The 20,768-nt window shown below is 45.4% G+C and overlaps 1 protein-coding gene across 1 annotated transcript in view; it reads left to right on the top strand.

Moving 5' to 3' along the window:
• Positions 1-1,162: 1,162 nt before the first annotated feature.
• LRRC8D (leucine rich repeat containing 8 VRAC subunit D) overlaps positions 1,163-20,768 on the top strand; it is a 130,591-nt gene continuing 110,985 nt past the window's right edge. The window contains exon 1 of the mRNA XM_052637434.1: positions 1,163-1,247. The gene's annotated coding sequence lies outside the window, so the exon portion shown is untranslated. The remainder of the gene's footprint in view (positions 1,248-20,768) is intronic.

Genomic DNA, 20,768 nt, shown 5'->3' with positions numbered 1-20,768 from the left:
CTATATCCCAGGTAAGTACAGTTGGAAGCCGCTGAAATGACTTTTCGGCAAATATCCCCCTACCATTTCATGGCATACCCCAGCCCCACACCCGTCTTACTATCAGAGTTCCAGTTGACAGGATAGCCCCAGGAAGGGTGAAGGTTCCTGAGATAGACTCTCGCCAGCCTGGCGACACTGGCCGCCGGGCATCGTGCCCGGCCCAGGTGGGCATTTCACTGATGAGCAGCTGTGGGGACGGCGAGCTCCGGCAGCCGCCCCGACCCCGCCGGGTGCACCTGCGCGCGGTGCCGCCGCCTCCCGCCGCCAGTGCCCGACCCCGGGCCACCGAACTCGCCACCCCTCCCCTCCAGTCAGCCCGCACGGCGGCGGAAGCGCCCCGACCCCCGGCCCCCGGCAGGCACCGGAGAGCCGCGGGGGAAGAGAGCTCGCCATCACATGGAGGCCCGGGCCCGCCCCCATTGGCTGCGGCCGAGCCAGTGGCGGCGCTCGCCGGCTGCGGTTGGTCCCGAAGCTGCAGCGCCTGCACGGGCCCGGAGTCCATGTTACGCTTTGTCTAATTCCCCCCGTTACAGAGTCATGTGCTGCTGCTCCCGTCGCCGCCGCTGCCGCCGCCCGTGGTGCCCCGGCTCCTCCGCCGCGCTTCGAGGTGGCAGCCGCGGGCGGGGCCGCGGGAGCAGGGTGCAGGGCGCCGCGCGCCTCCGCCGCCCCGGCGCGTCCGGGAGCAGCAGTAGCCGCACGCCGCAGGTGATGCCGCCACCTCCCGCCTCCGCCTAAGCCGGGGCTAGGCGGCCAAAGCTGCCCGGGCTGCCCCCCAAGGTTGGTGCGCGCCTCTCCCGGGCAGGGGCCGGGGATTGTGCCAGTGGAGCCGCGCCGCAGCCGACACGCGCCACCCCGGCGCCGGCGACCTGCCCCGCGGCGCCGCGGCCCGAGCGGAGGCTGTGGCTGGGACCTCGCGGGCTGGGGGACGCGGGCGGCAAGCGGGCCTGGCCGAGCGCTAGCCTCGCTCCCCGAAGATCGTTCCGCTTTCGGCAATTTGAGCGGCGGGCGCCCGGGCCGCGGGGTGGGCCCCGTGAGAGGACCGTGCCGGCCTGCGACCGCCTCTCTCCGGCTCCCCGCCACGCGCGCTCCCTCCTCTCGCCTCCCTCCGCCCCATCGGAAGGGCGGGGAGACCCGGTTACGGCTCCGCTGATTCTTCCCGGAGGTGGGTGTTTGGTGTCTGGCCTCGCTGGCCCGCTGCCCAGAAGGTGAGCCCTTCAACTTCTCCAGAAACGCCTCCCCTCCCGCCTCCTTCCCGCGCGGGGTGGGCTGGGCTGGGAAGTGAGGGCGCGCCCCGCCCCCAGCGCGAGGGGAGGGAGCCGGGGGCCCGCAGGTGCACCCAGCCCGCCGCGGGCCATCTCCGGGTTGGGTACCGGTATAATCCGCTTCTAGCTTGTTTGGAAGCGTGGGCACTTGGGAGCCGGACTTCTGCGCGAATCCCTTCCAGGGGCTTGGAAAGGAGGAGGATTGGGGGTGGCTGCTCAGAGAATCACACCTCCGCTGACTGGAGGGTTCATAGGGGCCTTCCTGTTTCTCTCCCCCTTTATTTGGGGGTATCCCTCACGGATAAAGAGATGAGTTTTTTTAGTTTCTTAAAAAGCCAGCTGCAGTAAAGAAGAGCTGCCCCAGGTCGAGGGGAGGAGAGGTAGGTCCCTGCTGGAGAGGTGGGGTGTGCGGCCCCACTTGGATACGCAGTTGGGGTGTCTGTGTCAGAAGGTGGGGAGGTGGGGTTTCAGGAAAGAAAAAGTGCAAAGGTGAGAGGGGTGGAGTGCTCAGGAGGTGGGCAGAAGGAGGGCGAATAGGTACTGGGGAGTCCTAGCCGACCATGGGGCCCAATTTGAGCCCCTTGGACTTCTTCTGTTTCGCAGATTTCCTCCTTTCCTTCTCCTTGACTTAGGAAAAAAAATATTTCTTGTTGGGCAAAGAAAGCTTTGAGGACATATTTTGAAAGAGATTCAGGAGTAAAGAGAGACCTGACTTCTGGAAACTTTCTTTAGCAGCTTTGCTAATAAAATTCTAGTCCGGCTGCGTTTGTTGAGCACCTATTATGTGTTCTGCGCTGGAGGTCGGAAGAGTCTGGGCAGCCAGGGAATTCCCGGCTGCAGTTCTGGGGAGGGCTGTTTACCGCATAAACAACCAAAGGGCGCTTCCAAGTGCCAAGAATGACTGTGATTCAGACCTTCCCCTCCTGGGCTCTGGGGCCTCTTCATGGTACAGACCTGTGGGAAGAACTCTCACCATACCCAATAAATGGGGTCTTCAGGCAGCACTTATTTTTACATCTCGTTAAGACTGACCAGACACCTCCCATCAGCTAGTGCAGGGTGAGAATCCTCGTTTCCTGTCTTCTATACCCACTGACTAAAACCCTGTTAGAATACAAGAACAAGATAGGAAGGATCCAGAGATAAAATCAGGTAGAATAAGGTGCCGACAAAGTCTTTGGTCTCTGTCGGTTAGTAACGGAGCTGCCCATGAAATGATTAGGTAATCCATGGAGCTGAGAAAAAAGCAATCCAAAATCTTGAATTGGCATAGTTTATTTATATATTTGAACATTTTATCTTAGATTTGTCTCATTTCTATTGAGGGCGTCTGAGTGTGTACTTTGTTGATTAAAACCTGACACATTAGAAAGTTGGAGAGGAAGCTGTCCTTACATGACCCAATCCCCCATTCTCTTAATGATCCTGTGGAGTGGTGTATGATGCAACCGTTAGAGTATTGAGCCATATTCCTATCTTTCTCTTTCGGCCAGGGTTTACAGAATTTTAAAAACTTGGTCAAAACTTGACCTTCCCCCCTAGTTTTTACATTGTTCAGAACTTTTTTTGATTTTTAAAAAGTTTGCTGTGTCTTTAATGTCCCAATAGTAAAATTATTTTGATAGCTGTATTTTGGGAGTCAGACTTGATTCAGTGTCAGTACTGTAGGTATTAAATTGGCACTAACTGTGAAAGCATGAAAGTTTTGTCAAACCCGTGTGCTCCTGATCACATATGTTCTTGAAATGGCAGTTGGTAAGGGATTTCACCTGTTTTTCATGTATCAATGGGGCTGATACTGACATTCTGAAAAGTCCAGCCAGTATTTATTGAGTACCAGCAGGAACCAGAGAACTTGAGTGGGTGTTGGGGTGCCTTAGTCAAGAAGGAGAGGATTCTTGTACTAATAGAAAGCAAGTAAGACAGTCCATGTGAGACCACCACCAGAAGCAAGGGACTGCATTTGTCTAGAAGGCCAAGGAATACGGGGATGGAAAGGGTGTTTGGAGCCAGCTGGGAGTGTTTGTGTATTGTGGAAGAGGGAGAGCACATGTGTTAGGGGAAGCTTTGAGGTGTGTCATGGGTCAAAAATAGGTTTGCCTGGCTGGGACAGAGAACATGTCTGATGAAGGGAGGTAGAGAGGATGTAGTTAGTGGAAGACTTGAACCACAAGTCAGTGGTGTTAATTATTTGCTTCAAGAAGCGTGGTTCTCAACAGGGGATTACTTTGCCTCCCAGCAGACATTTGGGATATCCGGACACAGTTGTATTTTTGCTTGTCCTAGCTAGGAGGCAGGCATTGCTGACAGCTAGTGAGCAGAGACCCTGAATCTTGCTAAACATCCTGCAGTGTGCAGGATGTTCCCCACTACAAAGAACAATCCCGTCCAAAACGTCAGTAGTGCCAAAGTTGAGAAACTCTGCCTAGACAGGGAAGGTAGAAGCCACTGTGAGGTTACATCTCAGAACAGGCCTCGGAGGAAGGTGGTTTTGAAAGGTGAGGAAGGACGGTGAGTTGGGAAGCCAGTCGAGGGGACTTCTGCTACACTCAGGCCTGAAGGGATTAGAATCTGGGCAAATTCTAATCAGAGAAAAAGGCATTTTTGAGAGATCCTGGCAGATGGGGAAGTCACAGAATTAGACTAGGCATTTTAGAGAAGTCTTGGTCCAACTTCTTCAGTAAACTCTTACACTTGTGAGGCAGCATCTGTTTAAACACCCCCAGATACAGGGACCTCTCTACTTACACTGACATGCCATCATACCTTTGGACTGTGTGTATGCTCATTAGCTGATGACTGCCTCCCTGAAACTTTGTTCTGTTGATTCCATTCCTCTGGAATGACCTACCTCCTCAGACAGTCCTGCGAAGGCGCAAAGACAGAATAATGTTCCCTTCTTGCCACTCCAGCTGATTAACTTTTCTCAAAGCAAAATAGTCCTAATTCTTTTCACAGTTCTACATGGGGCATGGTTTCTGCCTCCTGAGTTTGTCAGCATCTTTTATGGAGAGTTATGGTGACTGAAATTAAATGTGGTAATGGAGACCTGACCTGGTCCACAAAGAGTATAGTAGGACAGCTGTTTCCTGAGATCAAGGCACAAACATCTACTTTTTGCAGCTTAAGCTTACAAAACGGCCCAGCACAGACTCGTGTTTAGGGTCTGGACAGTCAGAACTCCAGGTATTTGTCATATTAGCTGTTGCATCCTGTGTTCATTGTGCAAGTGTGTGTGTGTGTGTGTGTGTGTGTGTGTGTGTGTGTGTGTGTGTGTGAGAGAGAGAGAAGCTGAGTGGGTGTTTATTGTTTTGTTTTTGTCCCTGTTCAGTACTGTCCTATCTATTTTGGTCCAGTCTTCAAGTCTTTTGAGATTTTAAAATCTTAATTCTGATTTCTAATCATATGAGAGAGGAGTGGAGGATGACTCTGCCAAAAGCTTTGTAGTCACTTAATATTAATACTTCATGAAACCCAGTACTTTGTTTGGCGCTGCTTGTCCTATTTGAAAGCTGGGAGTTCTGGGTGGTGGAGGGGAATTCCAGGGATTGATGAACCCCGAGCTTAGGGCATCTGAGAAATCTGTGTTTGTGACCAAGCTACAGTGAGTTCAGTTGTTGCTAATGTTTGCACCTGAAGTGCCCTTTTGATATTATTTGAGTCTGTTGCAAGCTTCTGAAATCCGTACTTCATCCTCTGGGGTCTTTGTAATTCTGTTTAGACATCTGGAAGAGAATTGCTAATGTTCTTTGCAAATCTGAAGCTTGCCAAATCAGAGTTGCTTTTGAAATTTGTGAAGAGGTAAATAGGGTAATAACTGGTATTGGCAAAAACCATGTATGAGGTTTGTTCCCACTCAAGCTAAGTTTTTTTTTTTCCTTCTTCTTCTTCTTCTTTTTTTTTTTTTTTGTGCTAGAATGCCTGAAATAACTTAATTAGTGACAGATTTAGTTTTGGGGAAGGAGAGAGAGGTGGGGTCTTAGAGACAGGCCTTTCTCCTAGAACTGAGCTTTAGTATGTCAGTGGTGTAGCGTCACACTTGGCAGATTTCACATATCTTCAACGAGAAGACATTAGGAAATCACCATTCTTGGATGTCTTTTGAAGCAGATAGGACAGAAATCCTAGGTAACCTAATGCCAGGTTATCCAAATGTTCTAGATCTGCCCAGCACACTAGATTTAAGTAAATTACTTGGTTCAGGTGGTCACCATCCAGTAGTGTTGAGAGTGCTAGAACAAAATTCCAGATCTCGTAGCCAACACATGTAACCTCTTTCGTTAGGAATGTCCATTGTGCCCAGTCCATTGCAGGTGTCGTGCCTGTCCAGATGGTACAGTCTGCTTGCTCTCACTTCTGTGCATGGCCCACGTGGGAAACCTGTCTGTATTCTCTGGAGATGAAACTATTCCTATAAGAGCTAGTGTTTTGTGAATTTAAGAGATTTCTTGAGTGGGGACATATTTGAAAATCCTTAGAAATTGTCCTTTTATGCTTTCAAAGGCTGTATCAAAGTTGAAGTCACCTTGGAATTAAGTGTGCAGTGTATTATTTTTGAGTCGAAGGAGAGAATTTTTAATAGATGGGAATGATCAGCGCTTGAATTTGGTACAAGAGGAAATTGAGGCCTAAGGAGGTGGTGTGGTTAGTGGCAGCCTACACATGTAGTCTTGGAGCAGGCATTAGAATCTTCCTGTATGAAAGACCACAGATACAGGCTAAGGATAAAGATTACTCTCCTTGGAGGTGAGTAAACAGTGGGGTCTCTTAGGACTTATTTACATAATTGATCCAAAAGAAGGAATACACAGCGGAATTTCTAGGTTTACAGATGACAGTGCGCTCTTCTGAATTATGAAATAGCTAACCAACGGGGATTTATTCCAGGGAAACTGCACCAGGATATGTTAGTCATCAGAAGATTTGCAGGTGTGTTTCTTTGTGGGCAAATATGAGGTCAGGTATTAAGGGGGGAATTACAGAGTTGTCATAAGATGGTTTTTGGTGGGAAGATCCAGGAAAGGGCTTCAAAAATATTTTTACAGTGTTTTCCCAACTTGTTGCAGATTAAAAAGAACAGGAAATGCTAAGCTTCATCAAAAAGATTTTGGCAACAAAACAGAAAGCATAGTCATAATTGAGGTTCTACTGTGCTTTGTTCAAAGCATGGGCCTCTGACTTTAGGTGAGACAGCAGAGCTGGAATGACCAATGTAATGTACCTAGAAAGAGTAGACAGTCCTGCCAGAAGCTCCAAGAGGACAGAGCCTTGCCCATCTGTTTTTCTGATAAAAATGTAGTTTCTAGTGTCTGGAAAGAAGACAGAAGACAGCCAGGAGGAGATGATTCTGACGCCCATGAAACCGCTAGGAGAGGGACAGAGGAAACTTGGATTGTTCCCCCTCGTCCCATGAACTACTGTTTCAGTCGCCGGCTTCCTTGTCTGCCTGCTCCGGTGCTGTCAGTGTGTTGAAGGCAGAGATTTATCTGTCTTGTGCACCACTGATTTCCTGGTGCCTCCCCCCCGCCCAACACACAGCAGGCCCTGCGTTGATATTTGACACCTGAAGGAGTACATGAAGAGGTGCATTCCTTAAAGCCTTACAAGACATAAATTCAGGAAATAATGTAAAAAGTTTTGCTTAGCCCTGGCTGGCATCAGAATCAGTCTGGGAAATGTTTTAAAGTTAAATGAGCCCAGATCTTTCCCCACATCTTTTGGGTCAGAGTCTCTGGGAGTGAAGTTTCATTTGCATAACCTGGCATTAAGTTACCTAGGATTTCTGTCCTATCTGCTTCAAAAGGCATCCAAGAATGGTGATTTCCTAATGTCTTTTCGTTGAAGATATGTGAAATCTGCTAAGTGTGACACTATACCAATGACATACTCCAAATCACTCCAAAGTGATTCTGGTGTGTAGCCAAGACTGAGAGCCACCGTCTTGCATAGTTGTACAGAAAGGGTAGGTATTAACACCTTAGAGAAGCTTTGAGACATTAGTGGCTGACAAGCGCACACTTGGTATTTAAGACAAACAAGGAGCTTTAAGGATACACTTGTGTCCTTGGAAGATGATGCCCAAGACAGCAGATGGTCCACTGTGTGGCCCTTGGTGCTGCATGAGATACTGTATCCTGGACTGGATGGCATGAGGGGACCATCCTGTGGTCCATCCTGAATGCATAGTGACAGTTTCACCAGCCTGTGGAAAAATAAGAATAAAGAGTGCAGCAGGCTTTTCAGTTTTAATTTTAGTGCTAAGTTTATTCGGTTGAAAGGATTTTTAAAAAAATCTTGGTTGGGATATCTTGCTTACTTTGATATGTTATGAAAGACTGGTGATGGTTTGTCTTTGGTATTATTTCTTCTAAAATCTGGCAATTTTATGACAGTCTTCTTTTGAAATTTTACTAGTCTGTGATATCAAAAGTCTGGGAATTACTGCCTTCCTGAGATGTTTGAGATGTCCATCTCCTCCTCTTGACACCTGCTGTTGGGAAGAGAGCACACGTACTGATGTTCAGTTCTATCGTAAACATTTCTTTTCTTAAAAAGCTTTTTTACTTTCCTTCTGTGCTTGCTGGTAAGAGTTAGGAACTTTGCCAGAGAAGACTACAGTTCCACAGCAACTCATAAATCCCATTGCTAAATCTCAGCATCAACAGATCACCAAGACTGCAGTGAAGTCTACAAATCTGGGAGGAGGAAGAAGTGTAAGACAGCCCTTCCCTCAAGGGTGTCAGCCTCCAGGAAGCTGCCTCTGCCGAGCTCACTCAACGGAGACCAGACAGATTCATGCCCTTCACATTGGGTGTGAAGTACCATCAGTCACATTCCTTTACAGGTTGTTCCCAATCCAGTTCTAAGAAATGTTTGGATATTCAAATTCTTTCAAAAATGACCCCCGTGATTCTTGCAATAATACCCTACTTCATAAGCTTTTAAGATCATTTTATTATCATCTATAACTAGTTTTTTAAACTTAGGTCAAGAAGTAATTGGACAGTTTATGGAATACTCATAGGTAATAACAACCATCATTTATTAGGCATTTACTGATAATTCCAAACCCATGCCCTGGAATTTACATGCATTCTCATTTAATTTGCAAAACAGTCCTGAGTGGAAGATGGACTTGTTTCCACTTTAGAGATGAGGTAACTGAGGCCTGAGAGGTTATGTGATTTTCCAAAAAAAAAAAAATCACAAGGAAGTGGAATTTGAAACAAGTCTTTATTTCCAAGCTCATTCTCTTATGCACAGCGTTCCTCTCATTTCTCTTAGGTTCGTTTTTCTTCATTTTATAATACTATTAATGTTTCTGTTAAAAAAGAGAATCTGATTTTGAGTCGTAAAGACACCTTACAGCTTGTCTGGTTCCTGCTCCTTGTTTATGGACCATATCTGAAGCGTGGGCACACAGCTGAGAAGAGGGGAGCTGTGGGCTACCCTGCTCTGCAGGCCAGAGCTCTCATCAACACAGTGGTTTTAGAAATACCAGCCTGTCAGTAAAATCACTTGAATGAAAGTTGATCCTGGAATGGAGAGGGTAATTTAAAATCACTTGTTTTGGTCCTTTCTCTAGCCCTGTTCTCTTTTATCATCAATATTGGTAATAGAATGCACTTGTAATAGCACACACTAAGTGCCCTCCTCCTAATTAGATCTGACTCTACAACACAACTACATTAACATAAAAGGATGTAGCTACTGTTTGGAAGGTGTTTTGTGCAAATGTTTGCTGAATAAATGCTATCACAAGTATATGCAATTAAAGACAATCATACCCATATCCTCTGAGTTAATAATGAATCAATAAATATCCATCTATTTATGTGAGATATATATATATAGTCTGTTTCATTTATAGATCAATTATGTTCAAGTATAGTCATTTCAGTGGAGTGAATTCACTCAGTTTCTACTTTAATGGTTTTATTTTTCATATTAATGTTTAGCCAATAATAAAGTACAAATTGTAAAATGGTCTGCAGTGTTACGCAGCTTATGCAACGAATCCTCTTCCTACATGCACACACCACACATACAGCTTTCTCTTTAACTTAGTGCTTTTCAAATATTTCTTTACTTTGGGACATTTTCCTTTTTACTTAGTCGTGAGTTCTTTTCCTTATGAATTGTATCTGGAAAATTCTGTACCAAGGAGAAACTTTCTGATTACCCCTGTAAGTTCTGCACTAACCAGAGAGAGAGTTGGAGTTGGGTATTAGCTATGGTCTTAGGCATATACCAAACACTGCCTGAAGTGGGCCTCATGTGAGGTGACTTATAGCACCCGGTACTCACCTCAGGGAAGAGTGATGGGGGTGGGGGAGTGGGGGGCAGGCCTGGACTGAACCAGAAAATGCATGTCCTGTAAAGGGGGTCCTGTTCAGCCAGTCTATTCAGCAGCCAACTGTTGCCATATGGGAATGTGGGCCAGTCTTGACAGATCTTCACTGTAAGCCAGAAATCTGGATTACTTAAAAATCTCCTGATTTTGAAAGATTGGCTAAGCTCAACATTTGAAAAAGAACTTCCTGCAGACCCAATGAAATAGCTTTGTCGGTTGGATAGAGCCTGTGATTTTAGGCCCTTAGATAGCTCTTTAGTGACCGGGTACATGGAAGTAGAGGATTCAACAAAAAGCATAATACACTTTTAAAAAGTTGAAACAAATGAAAACTTGATGTCATTGTTTTGTATAACACCCCCCTGCCCCCGCCACATACACACAGAAAGCAGAACAAAGCAAACCAAAATCCCCATACTTGTCAATGTAATAATTTCTGCTCTTTAAATTTGAATTATTATGTCCAGAGTAGATGTATTTGACGGGGTTTTCCTTCCTAAGGAGTAATGATTGAGGGAGAAATATGTAGAGTACGGGAGCAGAGCAGATAGAAGATACGGCTGTGGGAGGCAAGCGGCCCCAGAAATACAGAGCACAGGGTAAGAGCCGCTGGAGGTGAAGAAAGATCACCTATCCCGGAAGAGAAGAGGAAGATTTCTTTATATCTTAAAATTGATTTGGGGGTTAATAAGAGAGAAACGAAAAAGAGGAGTCCTTACCTGAGAAGGGAAAATTGTGGTCTGATACACATTTAGAAGTAGTGCAGAACCTCTGTGGGTAGGTGGGGGCTATCGTCTTGCCATCCCTAGTGTGCACGTCAACTTGTGGTTTCTGCAGAAGGAGAATTGGAGTGTAAATGAAAGGAGAATATAGAGTGAGGAAAGGAAGGGGGTATAGAACAGCTGCCATCATCAAGTAGACCAGGAAAATTGAAAATGTTTCCATTGACAAGCCAAGACTCTTCCCTGCCCCTCTCCAGAGCACAGCATTGTTTGAGGGGTATGCACGATGGCCTCCAGCTCCCGGATGGCTCTGGACACCAGCTTGCTTTGCTTGTGGGGAGTTGGTGCGCTTGGCACCGCTTGACACTGCCCCCACAACCCTTCCTTGTGAAGTTAGTGGCAGCGGGGGCCACGTCTGCTCCACAAGGCACGCTGCTTGGAGACCAGTGAGGGCTGAGTTTTAGCCTCTCTTCCCCTGGGCAGGACACAACCCCAGACCAGTGTTGTGACCCTTCCTTCTAGTGCTGCTGTCTTTAGTTTTATCTGCTCTTTTGGGGAAAAATCCTTCCATTGTTTAATCTGTTGTACATAACGCCCTGTTGTAAAAACGTGATTTTTAGCAGAGCTCTGTGTCTAGCTGAGTCTAGACTTAGCCTGAGAGGGGATTTTTTAAATCATTTTTTCTCTCAATCATCCCAGGGATAGCCCATTGTTCCTGGAATTCCAGTATTTTATGGGGAAGATAATCTTTTGGTTCATCAGGTTTTATCCCAGTCCTTAGGATTGTCATCCCAAAGTGATCTGGACCATGTCTTTCTCAACTGGTATAACTTTCAATTTTTAACACTTTGGTTGCTTTCAGATATAAAGTGAACTTTAAAATTTTCCTGTGTTAGTTAGCTTAATGCTATAAGTGTCTTTTTTTCCTCAGTGTGGAAGCCCGTTTGTAGTGTTGAGAAAATGGGTGCAGATTTACTTGCACTGTTGCTGGGAAGAAGGAAAATTCTTCAGATTCCACTGTTTGTTCTTCCACGGACTCTAGTCCACAGATGGAAATCCTGGAGGATCCTGTCAGGAAGTGAAACTTGTGCATAAATCTTTGTGCTGTTTTGGGGCATTATGGATTAACAACTGGTCTAAGAAATCTTCTTTAACCTTCTGAAACACACTTAAAAAAAGAATACAATCATGGAGACTAATCTATTCTGGAAATAATAATAGGAAGCACTTGCCTTGTACTTACACGTGCCTGGCATTGTTGGAGCACTTTATGTGTTTTTAGGTCATGTACTGCTCACAACAGCCCATTTTGTAGCAGAGGACGGCAAGGCCCAGTTCCCCGTCTGGCTGCGCTTTCGCATCTCTGGGAGCAGCCAAGGGACTCAAGACCTCAGAGCTGGAGGTGGCAGAGCTGTGATTGGAACCCAGGCATTCATGGTCTGAGGACTGCATTACAGCCTCTTGTACTCTTCTCGTGGGCTTCCCTGGTAGCTCAGCTGGTAAAGAATCTGCCTGCAATGCAGGAGACCCCGGTTCGATCCCTGGGTTGGGAAGATCTGGAGAAGGGATAGGCTACCCACTCCAGTATTCTTGGGCTTTTCTGGTGGCTCAGATGGTAAAGAATCCACCTGCAATGTGGGAGACCTGGGTTCGATCCCTGAGTTGGGAAGATCCCCTGGAGAAGGGAAAGGCTACCCACTCTAGTACTCTTCTCTCATCAAGGATCACAAATAGGCCTTAGAATCTTCTTTTGCTTTCCCCCTCACTTCACCTTTATCAAGATCAGGGTTTGATGAAAACAAAAGGCAAAAAAATTATACTCCTTCCCTAACACTTCATCGCTACACCAAGTGAGCAAACAGCATTGTCAGGAGACATTTTCCATCTCAGCACAAAAACTAAAGGGTCTTCCTGGAGCACTGTCCTGAGACACTGGATTGATCCCTCTAAGGGCTGCAGGTGGGGCCTCCTTGCTGTGACAGTCCTCACTCTTTGCACCAGAATTGTTTTTAAGAGGACAAAAACTACCTTACCTATACAACTTAGGGATTTGGTGAGCTTCTGAGAATGTTTTAAAAATTGTTTTTCACACTTCATAAAGGACAGTGGGAAGGGCCAAGTGTTTGGAGCTTAGAGGACTTGAGTATTGGTCCTGTCACGCTTCTCTACTGACTGGACTTCTCGGGACTTGGGTTTCATCCCCAGTAACCGGTGGAGAGGTTGATAACAGCAACAGGATTGATTGTGTGGGATAAGCTGCATACTACACGTGATGATATTTTACCGACAGCAGTGGCTGTGTGTGTTGGGCATTTGGGAACCAGTGTGTTCTTTGTGTCTCAGAGTCTCTCTCATGGGTGGGTGGTGATGAGCTGGATGCCTGGGAGTTATTGGGAAGGTTGGCGTTGATCTGAGCTTCTCTCCTTTCCTGTTCCCTCCTTACCTGTGTCCAGAGTGACGATAATGTGGGTGTCAACTCAGTTTCTGGCCCAAACTCCTTTGCCTTGGTTTTCCCCCCTCCTACTTTGGGCTCGCCTCCAGTTTGCCTACAAAGTGCTGTTTGTTGTGAGGGTGAAGCAGGCATTTCTCTGGGCAGCGACACTGTGGCTGCAGGCAGTTGCTGTAGTTCAAAGCAGAAAGCCAAGCTGGAGTAGGAGGGACAGACAGGGCTTGTTCGTTAGAATTTTGTACATTGATTTTTGAAGGAAAGAAAGGAGATTAAGAGATGACTTCTCAATAGAAATATTATGAAATGCCCTTCATAACAGAACAAAATTGGGCAAGGAGAAAGGGCTTTAAGGAATTTTGAGAAATCACTCTTTATCACTTTGAAAACAAATTCTTTTTATTTATTTATTTTTGAGTGGAAGCACATGCTTTTGGAGCTCTTACTTCTGTGATGTGTCTGTGATGTGTTCTAGTAGGGAGGGAAACAAAAGTTGATAGAGAATACTAACAGCTATCATCTTGGTACATTTTATGTGGTCTGCATTGGGCTGAACACATTTCCTGTTTTATGCTCAAATCAGTCATGAAGGTAGGGCTCCTTCTTTGTAGGTCCCATTTCAAAGATCATAAGGTTGAGGCTCATAGTGTTTAAATAACCTACCAAGGGTTACAGTGCTTCTGAGTAACTGAGAAAGTAAACTTTGAAGCTGTCTGACTCTCAGCCATGGCATGAAACGCGAGTGAGATCCGGGGCCCTGCTCTCTGGGGGAGACCAGTCCACAGGCAGTTCAGTGTCAGCGCAGCACGCAGTAGATGCTGTCAGTTCTGCACGAGCTCATTTTGGGGACATTTGCTCAGAGGAAGGGGAGACTGATTTTGGCTGGAAAGATCAGAAAAGGTTTCACAGGGAGAAAAATAGCTTGAGCAGCCCGGACTTGAACGATGAGGAAGATGGTGACTGGTAGGGAAAGGGTGGGCGAGCTGAGGGAGCATTAGGGCAGTGAGTGCCAAAGACATAAAAGAAGCATGTGGCGTGCTTGGGGAACGGTACAGTGACAGAGTGAGGGATGATGTGATGTGCTTGGGGAATGGTGCAGTGACAGAGTGAGGGGTGTGGGGGCCAAGGAGGGCAGAAAAGTAGTTTGGGACACATCACAGAGGGCCTCGAGTGTCCTGCTAAGGAATTTGGACTTCATTCCGTTGCCTTTGAAGGTTATTCCATTAAAGGTTCTTGAGAAAGGAAATAATTTAGTCTCTGTCGTGACTGGTTCTGGTGGTCGAGTCTAGAAGGGAGTAGAATGTCTGCAGCAAAAGTTCCCCAACCAGACTGCAATATAGGGTCGCTTGTGAGTTTCTTAAATGTACAGATAATGGGAATACCCCATGCTACTGCCGATGCCCCCTGCCCTAGACATAGTATTTAAAAGCCTGCAGGTGATTCTGAATGCAGTCAGATAAGGCACCTCTACCTTTAGCTCCAGAGAAGGCAACGGCACCCCACTCCAGAACTCTTGCCTGGAAAATCCCATGGACGGAGGAGCCTGGTAGGCTGCAGTCCATGGGGTCGCTAAGAGTCCAACACAACTGAGCTACTTCACTTTCACTTTTCACTTTCACGCATTGGAGAAGGAAATGGCAACCCACTCCAGTGTTGTTGCCTGGAGAATCCCAGAGACAGTGGGCCCCCGTCTATGGGGTCGCACAGGGTCGGACATGACTGAAGCGACTTAGCAGCAGCAGCAGCAGCCTTTAGCTCGGAGAAGGCAATGGCAACCTACTCTAGTACTCATGCCTGGAAAATCCCATGGACAGAGGAGCCTGGTAGGCTGCAGTTCATGGGGTCGCTAGGAGTCGGACTGAAGCGACTTAGCAGCAGCAGCAGCAGCCTTTAGCTCGGAGAAGGCAATGGCAACCTACTCTAGTACTCATGCCTGGAAAATCCCATGGACAGAGGAGCCTGGTAGGCTGCAGTTCATGGGGTCCGCTAGGAGTCAGACACGACTGAGCGACTTCACTTTCACTTTTCACTTTGATTCATTGGAGAAGGAAATGGCAACCCACTCCAGTGTTCTTGCCTGGAGAATCCCAGGGATGGGGGAGCCTCATGGGCTGCCGCCTGTGGGGTTGCACAGAGTCGGACACAATGGAAGTGACTTAGCAGCAGCCTTTAGCTTTTCTGGGGCCAGCTGTGAGTTTGTCATCATATTATTATGTGTCATCAATCTGCTTTTTAAACCTTAGGATGGGGCCAGCAATCAAACCTTGGAGAAGATCTATTTAGGTTTTATCATTTGCTTGTTAGTCTATTAAATAATCTCAGAATATCAGCATTTTCACATGAATTTCCCACCCATGTCGAGAATGCACTATGGCTTTAATCTTTATGCCTTTGTGTTAAGGCATACCCCACCCTTACCCTACCCCACCCTTCCCCACCTCTTCTTTAATTTCGAAGGAAATGGTTTGTGTAGCATTTCCTTGGTGACTGTCCCTTCATCAACAGTTTCTCATGAGCTGTGGAGTCCACTGTGTGGGGCATGGTTTCTACAGAGCTAATAGTTCAGTTCTTCAGTCTCTTAGGAGTTAAATGAAATGATGCTCACTTGTACATTTCCTGGGACCTAGCGTGAATTAGGCCTTCCCCCCCCAACAAATGTCTTGGATCTCTCCTACTTCCGTTTCTTGATTTCTAAATCTACCAAGAAGGCAAACAGTTCTACCAAGGGAAAAGCAATTTCTCAACATTAGAAAAATTAGAAATGATAATTTATGCTTAAAAAAATAATGTTAGTCCAAGTTTTTTGCTCTCTTCCCTCTTCCTGCTCCACTGTTCTTTATTCTGCCGTGTGTTTGAAAACCATTCTCATGACCTTCTGCCGGAGCAGCATATTTGTAGCAGGGCCAGATTATACATACACTACTGACTTTTTCATCTGACCTCTAAATTCAGCCTCTGAGCCCCTTCATTTCTTTGAGTTTTGCTAACAAAGTCTTCTTGTTGAAAGGAATATCATTTCCCATGGAACCTTACCGATGGTCCGTGCAATAATAGGATCATGCTTTTTGAAGTTCAGATGGAAGGCCCTAAAATCTTAAACATATCCAATTTACTGTTGCTTACTTTACTTAGTTCAGTCTTGGCATTTCAGGTCTAGAGGCGGTTACTACCCAATGGGCACTCTCAGCCCCTCCCTGAAAATTAAAGGGAGCACAAAAATAAAACCAAACTTCTTGTTTTTCTTCACCTCTCTGTTAATTTAACTGAGTCAGTTGGCTTGCCCTCATTTGCCCTTTTCACAGCTCCCAAATTAATGGTATGTGCAAATTTGATTATAACAGTGTGGACAATTCCTAGGTTACTTTTGAATACAAATTGAATGCTGTTCCTTGTGGTTCTTTTCTTCATCACACTGGTAGATGTATCGGGTGTTTTTCTTTCCAGCCTGCTTAACTCCTGTGTGGATCTTGTAGCCACTGAAGTTTCAGTTGATTTGGTGATCCTGATCCTATGGGACACTGTATCAAATGCTTCATCAAGATCAAAGCAGGGGGAGTACACTTCATTCCCTCCCCTTGCTCATTCAGTTGTGTTGGAGGCAGGCAATCCTGGAGCCTTAAAATCCAGGATTCTGGTCAAGGTAAGGTAGCAGCCCTTCTTCCCAACTTTCAGTTCAGTTCAGTTCAGTCGCTCAGTCGTGTCTGACTCATGAATCGCAGCACACCAGGCCTCCCTGTCCATCACCAGCTCCCGGAGTTCACTCAGACTCACGTCCATTGAGTCAGTGGTACCATCCAGCCATCTCATCCTCTGCTGTCCCCTTCTCCTCCTGCCCCCAATCCCTCCCAGCATCAGAGTCTTCTCCACTGAGTCAACTCTTCGCGTGAGGTGGTCAAAGTACTGGAGTTTCAGCTTTAGCATCATTCCTTCCAAAGAAATCCCAGGGCTGATCTTCCCAACTTTACTGTTCTGCAAATATATTTTCCTTTCTTTCCAGGATTCATTTATTCAGCAACATGTAGCAGGTGCTCTATCCCTGACCCTGTATAACTACTGGTTACATTCTTGCTGCAGAAAAGGAAGCCTCTGAGCCTTTCACTTCTCTCCTTCTGCCTTATCATGGGAGTATTCCCCATGAACTTTAATGCTGGAGAAGGCAAGTCCAAGCCAATTGTGTCTCCTTGGTAGTAAAATGTGTTGGTTAAAGGTAGATTCTCTGGCTGGCTAGGCTGCCCATGGTCTGGTATTTGCTAGGTAGTATTACTTTAGGCAAATTATTTAATAGCTCTGTGTCTGTTTCCTGGTTTGTAATATGGAGGTAATGGTAGTTCTTGCCTCAAAGTGGTGTTGTCAGGAATAATTGAGTCAGTACGTGTAAAGTGGTCGGAATTTGTTTAGCTAGGTTTAGTTTAAAACTTGATGAATAATCTTTCAAAAGTTTATAATAACATTTCTGGATTTTCCAGGCACTTTGTTTCTCTTCCCTGCTGTTGGCCTTCATCACGCCACTACAGGCAAAGAAAGGGAAATGAAGATGAAGCTGTCCAACTTTGCCACCTTGTAAGGCTCCATTTTAATAGATAGTTGAGAATTGATATATCAGTGGACAGTGATGTGTGTGACTTCTTCCCTATCAACTCACCTAATGCAACTTCCCAGTGTGTAATTGTGCAGATATTAAGGTATTTTAAAAATCCTTTTAAGAACGTTATTAGTAATAAGTACTATATTCATTTGACCTGTTAAGACAAATTATTTTAAGTTGTTGGATTCTTTAATATATTATTTTTTAAAAGAGAATTAAAAAAAATTTTTTTAATAAGGAGGCAGAAATACCCACTACAAAAGATGAATAGACAAAACATGCCTTCCAAAGAAAAATATCTTACAGGACACTGTTTAGTCTACACAATGCACATCATGGTCAACAGTCAGTAAATAACTCAAGGCTGTTCTGCTCACAGTCTGTGCCAGGAGCAGTTTGAATACTTTAACTTATGTACAAGTATTTGCATCTAAGCTAAGCCTTCATGGGCCCTTGCTAATCTTTCATATTTATACTCACTAAATCACAATACATCAGTCATTGTGACCCACTTTACATATATATTTGCATTCTAAGTTGGAAAAAATGTATGAAGATTTTGTCCATCACAATTTGACTGACCAGTGGATCTGTTTTATTATTTTATTAAACACTTGTCAGCTGCAACCTAAGATCAGATTGAACCTAATTTATATTGACATATTGCTAAAAATCAGTTGCCCATTGCAGAATACATTTATAGTTTACACTTTCAAAAAACTTGGCAAGGGGATGCAGTCACAGGATGTAGTTGAGAGAGAACATTCCACGTTGTGTTTTAAAAGTGAGAGTCTTCTGAGGAAAGGATGTGTAGTACAGAATAATAAATCCCACAGCCAAAATGCACCTACTCATGTCTCCTCAAGAGGAAGAACAGACCCAGGGTGAATTTTAGCTCCATTACCTACTGCTTTGAGAAAATGACTTAACACGTATGAGCTCTGCTGCTTTTTACTTGGTGGTAATGAGTCCTCCCTGCAAAGGCAGTTTTGAGAATCCAGTGAGGCAGTACACCTGTGGGTCCTATGTAAACAGTACTAATTCTGCTCAAAATGTGTGTGTGTTGAAGCACACATACCAGCTCAGGCCTGTAGCCATCCTGGCCTGTGTTTCTGACTTGCAGCTGGGTCTCCCAAGTCAGGCTGCAGGTGTTCTAAGTAATGCTTTCCTTCTTAGCTTTCTTAAAACCAGGGAACTCTGTGCCCAAAAGGGAGCCTAAACTATCTTGCAGGCAGACCTTTTTTTTTTTTTGCTACATTTTTGCCATGGGAAATGATACTCTGGCTCCTTGAAAATGGCTAATAACCCTCTGTGGGTAAATGCCAATCAAGCCAGCCAGTTGGCTCCGAAGACATCTTGCTTGAAAACCATGGTCCTGGTCTTGCAGAGGCCGGGAAGTGAGTGTGAGTGCCAAAGAACTCCTTCCCAGAAGAGCCTGTTGCATGTGCTACCCTGGAAGTGGAGTCAGAGGCAGGGATGCCACTGTGAAGACTGCTGCTACAGAGAGGCAGTCTCTTAGGTAACCAGATGGCGTGTCATGTTTCTTTTTTTGTTTGCAGAAAATCCTGTAATAATGGCCAGGAATCCTCACACAGAGAAATCGCATAGCAGACATTTTTAATCGTCAAAGTAAGGACTTTCTCTTTGAAGATGAAGAAAGATAAGGAACATCATTTTTGGATGTGAGCTTATCATCTCCTCCTCCACACCCGTTAGTCCTGAGGAAGGTGGTCTTTTGTCCCTTAATTTGGAGCTTCAAAAATGGCTTTCACACCCTTGCTGTATTCATCCATGGATTGCGGTACTTAGGGAGTGGAGACTTGAAAAATCAACCTCCAGTATTCTTCCAGAATCAGTTTTATTTTCCGTGGTGTCATTTGTGCCTACCCAGGAGCATTTTTTCCCTCTTTTTATGAGGTTGTTATTTTAATATTTTTTTCCCTACTTAACAGTGTCAAGCAAGAAACAATTTCCATGAAATACAGAAGGGGCAGGAGAATAGCTGAGCCATGGAAATGTGCGATATGATGCTTAGGCCTTGTGATGGTTAGGATACATATACGTTGGCAACAGATGCAATCTTAGGAGTCTTGAATTATCCAGACTATGAACTTTGGGATCCATACAGCTTAACTTGATCATGTTTCCTTTGCTTTGTCTCAAGAATTTAATTTTTCTTTAGAGGTTTTTCCTTCAAGGCTCTTGGATTAATAAGTAACAGCAATGAAGGGAGGGATACCAAAAAGTATTTCAAAATAGAATTGTGTCCCAAACATGGTAATTATGATTTTTTTTTTTTTAATGAGAGAGAATTGAGAGAAATGTTGAGTTAACTGCTCTCTGTCCCCCTTCTCTCCCAGCGGGTACTTTGTGGGAAAGAAATGGCAGGGCTTTGGGACGAAGCATAAAGTTTGTGAAAGGAAATGAAAAGTGGACAGGTCCAGGATAAACAAGGGACTTCGAGAAGGAAAATGACAGCAGCAGAGGCGGAGCTGGACCCTAAGAGGATGCTAAGAGCCCTCAGGAGATTTTTGAGTATTAGCCCTCGTGCCACTGTGCGGACCTGAAGGATGGGAATGCATCTGCTTCTGCTCAACTCCTACTGGCACACTTGAACTGCCCTTGGCCTTGACTTACCCGCTCTAGAGTTCCCGGAGTCTGTGCTGCTGAGTAAGGTGGCAGGGAAGGGCACTCACTTTCTCCCTCACTCTCCCCCTCAAATGTCTGGGGTCTCACTGTTGCCACGATTCTTGATCTCCTTTTAATACATACTCTTTCTTGGCTTGTCAAGAGGCTAATAGCAGCATGCTATTGATGGGTGAGTGTGAACTAAGTGCTAAAACAGAAGGAAATGAAAAGTGAGAGAATTTCAAATTTCATCAAGAGTGGAGTCCATGCGTGTTTCGTTCCTTGTGTGTGGGTGTGGTTTTTGTTTGTGTGTTTGTTTGTTTGCCGCCTTCTTAAAAGAGCCCAGTTAGAGTAAAAGAGTTCAGGGAACAAATATTAGTCAGCAGATTAGGTTCTGAACTGAACAGACTTTGTACCTTGGCATATAAGTGGCTGTCCCATAACCTTCTGAACTTTTGCCACTGAATGATTCTGAAAAGGCTGACAGAGCCAGTGGTAGATAATGGTAAAGAGCACGGTGTCCTCTGCTCGAGTTATCAAGGTACATATAATTCAGGTGGGTAAGGAGCCCAGCTAGTGTGACGGAGTGATGGTATGGACTTGCAGGCTCAGTGGGAGGCAAAGGGATGGATCATGGATAGTCACTGGGCTTGATTATTCCCTGAGAATTCATGATTGTTTCGAGAATTAGAGTATAGAGGAAGTGGTGCAGACTTTATACTTAGAAAAG

This window comes from Budorcas taxicolor, chromosome 3 (genome assembly GCF_023091745.1).
Source record: "Budorcas taxicolor isolate Tak-1 chromosome 3, Takin1.1, whole genome shotgun sequence".
Classification (NCBI taxonomy): Eukaryota; Metazoa; Chordata; class Mammalia; order Artiodactyla; family Bovidae; genus Budorcas; species Budorcas taxicolor.
Note: the sequence above shows the minus strand (reverse complement) of the source record. Positions and strands in the feature narration are given on the sequence as shown.